Here is a 10605-nt window from a genome sequence, read left to right as displayed (position 1 = left end):
CCTGCAATTTATAACTTTTGAGCTCTTTCATATTAAACACGTTTTACAAAAGGATCCTGATTCCCAAGATTATTTTTCAAATTTTTCTTCAACAAGAATATTTGCTGATGCGATTGTGTCGGTTGGCATGAGACTGTGTTTAGTGGCATTGACAAATAATGGCATACTTGGAAAAGACAAACAATGAGCCAGTGGCACAACATCTTTTGAAAAACAAAAATTACTTTTAATTTGAGAGCATTCATTTAGTGTGTATCAGGGAGAGGGGGGCTGAACAAAGCATGTTTTTTTTTTCTTTTTTCCAGACATCAGTAAAACTATTTGTAACAAGTTCTGGTCTTATAAGTTGATAGTTGGGTAATAACCCAAAAATATATATGGACAAATCATCACAGAAATGTGCAAAATCAACATGGAACATGGAAATGGTGTGGGGTGGATCAAATAAATCACAAAACAAAATCTGTGCAAAGAATAGTCAACGACTCCTCTCGCTGTATGCTCCAACTTTCAAAGGTTATAGGTGAACAGTAAGAGCTGTCCTGGTGGCAAAATGGGGTCACACAGAATAATCGCAGCAAGAGCTTCAATTAATATGGCTCTAACTGATAACAATAATAAAAAAAAGGCGCCCAAGATTAAAGCAAAATCTTTCTCAAAATTCCTTTAGGTTATCCTTCTGCAATAAAATATTAATGTATTTAATTGTTTTTCAAACATCTATACAAGCAGGGCCAACAATTGTGGAGCTTTTACCCAGCAAATGGAAAGCAGGACCTTGGTTGGGATGAAACTTGCCCGGGGCATGAAAATGGAACATCAACACGTAGCAAAGCGGGCGTCTGTATCAAATTTGTCCCCAAATGCATTCATGATGTGATTATAAAAAACAAGTTTGTGTTGTTTTATTGGCAGGACTCAGACAACACAGCTGGTTTTCTCACGCTGCAGTCTGTCATTTACATTTGCAGTAACAAAGATTAACAACTGAGTCACTCCAGTGACCTTCCTCAAGCATTCGCACCCCTTGAAAAGGCCAAACACATTGACAGTACGACAAACTTCATTAAGTTAATGAAGAACAGTAATAAACACCATCATGAAGAATTAAAAAAAAAATAAATTGTATGTTTCACTGACAAAAATGTGACCATCCCCCTATGCTGACAAAAAGGCAAGGCAAGGAAAGGAAGCATTAGTGACCAGTGGTAACTTTGGAGGAGCTACAAAAAGCTATGGTAGAGGAGTCTTTCAACAGATTTGGAAGAGTGACAAGAAGAATGTATTGTTGGTTTAAATATTGTATACTGACACAGCAAACGTGAAAGGAAGACGGTGAAAGCAAAATAGCAAAACAAAAAAAACAAAAAACATGTTAGGGGCTACAAATGACTTGAAACTGTACCTTCAAACAAACTGCAGGAGCGACTGTGGAATCATTAAAATCAGATTCCTGCACAATAATGAAGAAGTCAAATCCAGACCTCACGTCATGCGAGAGTCTGTGAAAAGCTTTGAATCTAATAAAACATACATTTTAGTGTTGTAAATGTTTTTTTAGTGATCTGATATAGTCTTCTTATATGAAATACTGTTTTCAGTCAAATCCTCACAAAAGGAATGAAGATTTGAAAATGATGTCGATGTAATTAATCTGTGCAACTGGTCTGCTGAAATAAATGAACTTTGAAAGACTTAGAATTGACATGTTGTGTCTAATAGTGACCCCGATGAGGAGCTTTTTTTTACCCCCCTCCCACCCCCCTCCCACACCATCAGCAGCACAAATGCATTAAGAATCTACCGAAAAAAAGAAAATGCTTTAAATACATCCTGGAATTTCTCATCTATAAAAAAGTAAAGGTGGTGCTCGCTCCAGCTTGGAGAGTCTGATACAAACATTAGGAACTTAAGTCTCACACGGACGGTGACATTCACAGAAGCGTGATTCCCCGCGGTGGATTAAGCAGATGTAACCCCGCCTTGATTTTTCCACACTTCTTCACAGTCGCCGCGTCTCCCGCCTCCGTCAGTACCGAAGGTAACTCCGCCGCCGCGTGCGTAAAGCTCCTGGACACGCGCGCACCGCGCTCTCTGTTTCAACGTCTGCTCCACTTCTTCCGAGATTAAAGAAAACCAATCTTTGGCCGATATTAGACTTACGTAACAAAAAAAGAAAAAGAAAAAAAGAGAGACCCGTTTTCCAGCATTTTGAAAGCATTGCTGACAGCGTATTTTTTATTTATTTAGTTTTTATTTTTCTGGCACATTTTCGGATCAGCTTGAACTAAATGCGTCGCTCTCAAACTGACTCACAACCGATCCGGGTCGCTCAAGTTGAGAGTAAAAATGTGCAAAGCAAATAGAAGAGGGAGCTAACTGGACTTCTTTGGATTTATTTGTCGGTGGCTTTATAAAGGATTCAATCAAACTTATGGCGTGAAGGTAAGATAATTCTCTTGTTTTTTTTTTTTGTTTTGTTTTTTTCTTGTGCTCCAAAGGTCATTGTCGCTACAGAACTTTAAAAAAAAAATCATACATTTAACAAAGGCTACTTTGATGAACCTTTCATCGTACTCTTGCAAAATTCCGTTTTGTGTGGATGAGTGAGCGCACTGACGGTTCAGGAGAGCATCTGTGTGAAAGTGCTGCTTCAAAGATTCTGGCTGGATGCGATACTGAGAGGAAAATTTAGGTGATTTTCTGTGGTGATTCGGGACTTGGAGTGTTTTTTTCTTTGCTTTTCTTTTCTTTCAGTTCTAAGCACGCCTCCCAACTCTCTGCTTGTTCCCAGCTGGCAATCAGAGCTGGACTCTTATTACAGGGGTAGCGGGTCCTTAGCGCCGCAGAGACCGAGAGACTCTGCGGCGGGCAGGTGGGAGCTGCGCAACCTCCCCCCTGGAGCCCACTCTGAGCCGAGGGCAGGTTTTCACAAGCTGGAGGCAGAAGGCTACATAAATGAGAAGGAAGTAAATTGATGGTTTATTTATGCAGCTCCCTCAGAACAACTTGTGATTGCTTTCAAGATTATATAAGTTTTCATTTGAATACTTTGAATAGTGGATTGAAATCTACATCCAGCTTTTTCTCTTAACAGCAAAAATAGCTCTTCATGTTTGATATTTTCCCATAATTATTCCATCCTCTCGAAGGCACTGATCATACCCCCCTAAATCCTCCCCCTTCACTCCTTCAAAAGCTGGAATTTGCGTTTGAACAGCATCAGCCCATTACCAGTATTCTAGTCTGCACATTTAGGTTGCAGCAGAACCAGTTTGAGAAACTGGTGCAGAAATAATAATAAAAAAAGACTTTTCTTCCACCAATAAATTAGCAAAATCATGATTTAAATGCTTTCTGAACACAGGGAATTCATCTTCTAATCTCTGCCAATGCATTTTCAGGTGAGTACCAGGGGATAAGCTGAGAATGGCTACGTGCGCCCTCTATGTGTGTGTGCCTGTGTGTTGTGTGTGTTCGGTGTTTATCCGGTGACAGCGCCCAGACAAATATTGAATTCTACACTCTCCTGTCTCTTATCTGTTACTCTCCTTTGCGAACAAAACAGCTTCAACTGAGCAGCCTGATGCAGTTCTTGTCAAGACATGAATCCTTTCAAGAATTGCCTTCTTAGAAAGAAGCATTGAAGAAAGTGTAAAAATTCAGTTTCTGTTTGAGTTGCTAATAAATTAAATTACTACCCCTCTGAAGGATTTACATTTTCAATCAGGTGCCGATTCCAAAGTACTTTTACATATTGTAAAATAATATTATAAAAGGAGCCCTATTACACATTTCTTGTGTTTTTGTACACAATTCAGTTCCTGAAAAGGGTAATAGGAAACTAATGAAAAGTACAATTTTTAAATGATTCATTTCTTAAGTGAAACAAGCTGTCTGCACCGACTTGCCCTTATGGAGAAAAAATAATTGCCTCTCTTGATAAATCATGAGGTAACTGTAATTAACCACATTGCTTGGCTTAATTTTATCAGGCTTGATTACCTGTTAACTGGGGAAATCAGTAAGCCACTTAAATATAAATTATCTGGTAATGTGAAATTGCCGAAACTATTTTTAAAATGTATCTCCTCACACCCTGACTGAAAGAAATTTCAGAACAAATGAAAAACAAAAGCATTATCCTCTGTGATTCTGGACTGGGTTAGAAATGCATTTCTAAAGTGTTGGGACAAACCACAGTGACAAGGTATTGGTGCTAAAAGTGGTCAGCTCATTGAAAAGAAAAAACAAAACACAGACACACACACCCACACACAAATAATAATAGATGTTTGCTCAAAGGACTTTTGATTTTGAACACAGCTTTAATATTTAAAATGACACATGAACAGCGTCATGTACTTCATAAATGGACTTAGCTGACAAACAGTTGTGTATGATAGAAATTGGGTCAGGTTGGTGCTAGTACAAGTAAAGCTTTTAAAGCTGAGACATACAAGCCTTCGAGAATAAAATAGTCCAGAAAGCTTGCCTGGCATCACTAGACAACTCAAAATTAGCTTGGACGTCCTCTGTCTTAATTTTCAATTTCCAGCGGATGATATCTGCCGCAAACTAAAATGCCTTTGGACACAAATGAAAAGACCTGCAGCCAATCAGAGTAACAACGTGTGCGATGAAGCGCAGGATTATTTGCTTCAGCACTGCTTCAATGTACAGTGTTATCTTTTCAAGCCCCCTCTCAAGTATTAGATAAACCGCCATGATTGCTTGCCCAGCACAAAGCGGAAATCCGTTTGAACCGAGTGAGAGCCAGCTGCAGTCTGCCAGAGCAAATAAAATATGTATTTGGATTCACCTGTTTTTCGAGCTAACAGAAAGCTGCCTAAGCCCGTTCTGTCACCAGTCACATGACATCACACTGTTTTGTTCAAACTGCTTTAGCTAAAAGATGTCTCACGATAAAACGCTTTACTGATTAACATTCTCTTTGCAAGGCATGCCACAAAAGTTGGTTTATTCTTTTGGTTTGCAGTTTTTTCATTCTCTTTTAATTATTGGATGATGGACTTCCTAGAAGTCTGCAATAGTATCTGCTAGTGCTATTGCGTTGCTTTGAGAAGGTTCTTGGTTCAAATCCTGACCCGGTAACTTCCTTCATGAAGTTTGTATTGCATGTTTGCTCCTAGGATTCTTGGCACAACACTTTGACAGTGAATGGCTAGATAATAAAAAGCCAGTGGACTTTCTGTTATGAGCTGGATGTGCTTCACATAACAGTGGTGCGTTGAGGAAAGTCGACTTTTCTCCTAAGCTTTGCCACCTTAGGAGTGTTCAAGATTGATTTTATGTTACTGTCCAAGTGGTTTTTACATTCCTGTAAGAATAAGAGCAAATGTTCTAGACATGATTTATCACAACAGTTCCTCAGTGTGATACACACGTGTGGAACAGACTAACCATTAAAAGAAGATAAAAATAACTTTTCTCGCAACAGTGTGCAACCGGAGTGAAAAAGCAATAACATAAACAGCCCACTGGCATCCATCTTTTAAAATTCAGTTAAAACTTGAGGTGCTTATAACAACAATAGACCTGCTCACACCTCTGTATTGTAACAGCTCTCTGCTGAGGTAAACACTGATATCCACACAATTTTTTTATGAGAGGTGTGAAAATGTTTGGCAGTCAAGTGTCTCTGTTAGTGCACATCACAGCTTTTGCTGCGATCATATTTGCGCATGTGTATTAAATACAGAAACACAATGCCGACGCGGGAAAGCTCAAAATGCCCTAATTGGCTGTAGACGGGCAAGAGCTTGATATAAATTCAGAGGTGATGTCTTAAAAACTCGTCCGAGGTCACCACCGGGGGAATTGCTTAAATGAACAATCTGGAGCAATAAAAAGGGACGTATTGTTGGGGAAGTGTCGAGATGAGTATTAAACAGAGGCGATGGAATGAGGATTAATAGCAAAGCTGGAGAGAAAGAACAGAAATTCCCAGGAGAGTAAAAATCCTTCCCTGTTATCTTGCCTTTATGTGTTGGCTCTGAATGCCTTGAAACATGAAGACATCGACCATTCAAGTCTTCATCCGAATAGCTTAAAAACAATATTGCCAGCAGATCCCCAACAGCTGAACTCTATGAGAGGGCACCCAATACGTAATCCCTTTAAACGAGTGTTTACAGGTAGAAATTATTACTCAAAAGTTCATTGGAAGTGCCACTTTACATACTCATGGTCATGAATAGTCGTCATAAATTAGTGTTTGGCTTTTTGCTCACCCAGTGTTGAATAATCATACAGTAAACTGACTGACTTTAAAAACTTGTTACATTTCTAGACTTTACAAGGTCAAAGTTATTCATACAGGCTCAGAGAAATAAATTGACCTCTATACATTTGTTTGGCTTTGCTTTTTTATTTCACATTTAAATGTTTCAGACCACTAGGCAAGTTGTTACCTCAATAACAAATAAACACATTGCATCCCTGTGGAGGAATTTTATTTCCGGTTTTCTCACAGAAGTCGTTTTATTCTACCAAAATGCAAATGTTGGCAGTCGTTTCCATCAAGGGTGAAACAACCAGGCGATACCTTTAGGAGACAAATACTTTGGCACATTGGTCCATGTTGTTAGAAGTAGTCTTACTATTAGAAAACAGTTTTTTTGTGTTTACTTTGGTTGTCTGGTATCAAAATAATAATGACAACCAGTTTCTACTCAAGTGTGAAAAAAGCAAAAACAGTAAAAAAAAAAATAAATAAAAAACTTTCTGCAACTTTTGTTTCATCTCCAACAATTTTTGATGAACAGTTACCAGATGGTTTTAGGAAAGTTAATATTAATGGCTGCCCATGTCCAGCAGTCATTGAGCAGGAGATGGGCTACAACCTGGATAAGTTGCCAGTCCATCACAAGGGTCAAAAATCAATCTATTAGTTTAAGGAGGGTGGCTAAATAGTGACCACCTTTCTGGATGGTGATGAGTCAGATTTTATAGGAGCGTGACAACAAACATGCATCACAATGGAAAATGTTCTCCTCTCAAGCACTGTGAAATAATAATAAAGAAAAACCAGCCCCTTCCGTGACATTTTCCCTCACCGCCTATGACTGTCATGTCTTAAGAGCAATCCAAGATCCTATATGACCTTTTGGTCCAAGCTTTAATAAATTATTGTCTCAACATATCCTTCTGTATCTGCTTCTCTAATGGCTGAATATAGCCAAGCTTTCAACAGAACCACAATAAATCACAATCAGGAAAACCACATTTGATATATTTTATCAAGTCGATCAGTCCTGGTTACAGAGGTAGCTTCGATCTCTTTGAAAAATAACCAATCTTCCGCTTTCATGCTTGGCGCAGCCTAAACGTATTGCTTTGTCTGTCTGATATAGATTTCATGGTTGCTCACCGAATTAGTGAGAGAGCGGAGAAGGAAGGGACAAAACATGGCTGCTTCAGAAGATGAACAAACATCTAGATATTGTCTTCCAAACAATGAGAACTGTAATAAATATTTAAGTTTGCATAAACTAGAAGTATGCAAAACTGGACATTTTACTCTAACATATCTGTTGTTTCATCAGAGACAGAAAGGTTCATTATGCACCTGAGTGGTTCATAAAAAAATATATTTTTTAGCTTGATGTAGTTTTATTCCTAAAATAGTTATCTCTGGTGGCTTCAGAGACAATAAATAAATTCTCAGGTGATCTTATTAGCCTGGCGACCTAAAAACTGAGCTTTTCCTCCTGGTAGAAGTAATAAAATAGAGGGGAAAACAGCTGTTTTCGCTTATAGTTTATGTCTTGCAAAAATTACAAAACATTTGTGCATCTCTATAAGCTAGAGAGTAATCACAAACAATAATATATTCCTGTAATTTATTCATATTCATCTAGTTAATTATATTCCTTTCATAAAGTCATCAAAGAGAGAGGGATACATTTCAAACTTTAATTTTTATATTTCTGAGTATGGCTTACAGCTAATGCATATAAAAGTAGATTACCAATAATTAGAAATAAAATGATTGTTCACAAATATATCAAAGACAGTTGTTTAAATTCTCTGTGTTTGGCGACTCCTGAGCTGGAAACAAAATCAGAAATGTTTAATATGCCATTTTAACAAACTTATTGAAATGATTGGATTTTCCTGAAATTGTGATCAAGCTGCTTGAGAACAGGTGTGAGGTTTCCACAGTCAGTGATGCTTTACGGAGCATCGCTGACTGCTGCTGGTGTTCGTCCACTGTGTTTCTTTTTTCTTCTTTTCATGTCCAAAGTCACACAGTCATCTGCCAGAAAATATGTGTTCACTCCATGGTTTTGATGACAAGACCTGTGAAAACGACAGTTTTAATTTCCAGCAGGATTTGGTATTGGCTAAGTCCTGTCATAAGATCTGCATTAATGACCAGCATGGATGATGTGTCCCTAAGTTATTGCTCTAAGATAGATCTTCCATAATACTTTATTATGAAAATTGTTTTAACATGTTTTCTGTTCAAATGGAAATCGACTCTTAAGTGACATGTATTGGATTGTGCTTTGCCTTTGACTCTTTACATCAAATTGTTTGTCAGTGGACTGATTCACTCAAAGAAACCTGAGGTTAATTCTGATTGTGTCCATGCAATGCTACAGTCACAGTGTCATTCTTCAAAAAAGAATCCCCTAACACTAGGGACATATACTGTACAGTATATTGATATATACAAATGTCTGTATTTAATTATTTATAACAGGTTTTATGTAATACTCAGTTGTTCTGATTTTAAAATTTTGATTGGATTTAAAGCCAGAGAATTAAATATATATATAAAAAAACCACACAAACAGGCAGACCCAAACGTATCCTTGAGCCGCAGATTTTGTGACTCAATGCTTTGTATTTGAGAAACATTTATGTGTTTACCTCGACAAGCAATCAGATTTATTAAAAGAATTGTTGCTTGGTTTCATAAACCTTAAAGATGATATTATTATTATTTAAATTATTTCTCATCCACAGTTTTTGCTTTATCTACTTTATCTCTGAGTTTTCTTGTTGTTGTAAGCTTGGATAGGCACATCTGTCTTACCTGCCCTCTTCGGCTCCTTGTCAACCATCATTGTGTCTGGCTGGTTTGCCCTCAGCTACTTGTCAGTCTGGAAGATGAACTCTCTTTGGGTTTAAGCTCTGTTGTTGTGAGCTAATTTGTGGCGTGGTCCTATCGGTACTTGTGGGACTTCCAAGCCGTGCTATGGCCTCACTATTCAAGCTGGTTGTGCCTGTCAGAGTGCACTGTCTTGGTGTTTGTGTAGTAACACACTTACTACAGTGTGTTCGGAAGACAACGGCCCACGCCTTGGTTGGGATTCTTGCAAGATTGTAAACTGCCTGATTTGACTGTGAATTAACACAGATAAAAAAAGCTAGAAACCTGCTTTTATTTACTTATTCTGTACACAAGACAGTCGCAGCCAAACAGATAGCGTGAGAACTAAAGAAGCGACTGATCTATCAGAGGCTTATGAGCCTCTTTTGAGTTTTGAGGAAAAAGCAGAGCCACCGTGCATGCTGATTTACTTTTTCCACACACCTGCATGCATTGGCTGCCTGTATGTCTTTGTGGATCACAATGTGCAATGGAAAACTGGCAAGGGGTTTGTCAGCGTGTGAGAATGTGTGTGTTTGCCTGTTTGTTTAGGCCCTATGCACAAGAGACAAACCTAGTTGTTTAGTTGGAGATTCTCTAGAACCTAATGAGGTCAATGGAGGCTTGTTACCAACATCCCTGTCCTCTCCTTCCAGTAGAAGGAGAGGACAGGGATATTTATATCCTAATGGGTGGATTTTTTTATTGCAACTGTTAAGACAAGAGTCAGTCCTGATGTGGTCTTGATTCAGACTTTAAGTTAGACTTTTGTTTCTTTCCATCCATTTTTTTGTCTTCATGTGGTCTGTGGTTGGCAGCAATTTAATCCCGTTTTCACGATTTTCTGTCTGCATTCCAATGTGACAATGTATGCATCAAATGTGTACATTAAATCCAAATTCTGAAGTGCTATGTATTTTCCTGGCACATAGTGCAAGTCACTATGTTACCTTCAGTTGTTCTAAAAATGCTGTGTACATCAAAGACAAAAGAAATTAAATTTTGCAACTTTACACCTTGAAATTGGCCTCTGCCTCTTTGAGAAGTTGTTTTTTTTCAGATTCTGCACCTTTAGCATGTCATCTCTACAATGTTCCTCCATTTGCAGCTGTTCTTGGGAGCATTGGACTGAGAAGTAGTTTGTATGATAAGCTCAGCAGATGTGCAGTTTTATCAGGTATTTGGTAATTGTTGCTGTTATTCTGGAGGAGCTGACTAGAAAGGCCAAGAGGAGCAGTTCTGTGGCTGGAGACTTCAGCTCTAGAAAGGGGCTTTGTGTGGTCAAGCATTTATGCCCCCCCAAATGTTTGCCATGCTATTCAAAATATAGAAACTGCATCAAATGTTAAGTTCATTTGCATATAATCAAGAGCAGTAAAACATTTGAAAACCATTGGTATTTTATATAGTTCAGGACAAATAGCCTTTAGTTTTAAGCGCCAGATTTAAGTAGATTATAACAATAAGACATTATTGTACAA

At 38.2% G+C, this 10605-nt stretch overlaps 1 protein-coding gene across 2 annotated transcripts in view; it reads left to right on the top strand.

The window, feature by feature from the left end:
- The first annotated feature begins 2050 nt into the window (after nt 1-2050).
- The window catches only part of drd2a (dopamine receptor D2a), a 47530-nt gene continuing 38975 nt past the window's right edge, over nt 2051-10605 (top strand). For both annotated transcript variants that reach the window (XM_055029035.1, XM_055029032.1), the window contains exon 1: nt 2051-2445. The gene's annotated coding sequence lies outside the window, so the exon portion shown is untranslated. The remainder of the gene's footprint in view (nt 2446-10605) is intronic.

Source organism: Poeciliopsis prolifica, unplaced genomic scaffold, assembly GCF_027474105.1.
Source record: "Poeciliopsis prolifica strain line A6 unplaced genomic scaffold, Auburn_PproV2 SCAFFOLD004, whole genome shotgun sequence".
Taxonomy (NCBI): Eukaryota; Metazoa; Chordata; class Actinopteri; order Cyprinodontiformes; family Poeciliidae; genus Poeciliopsis; species Poeciliopsis prolifica.
This window is presented reverse-complemented; position numbering and strand designations above follow the sequence as displayed.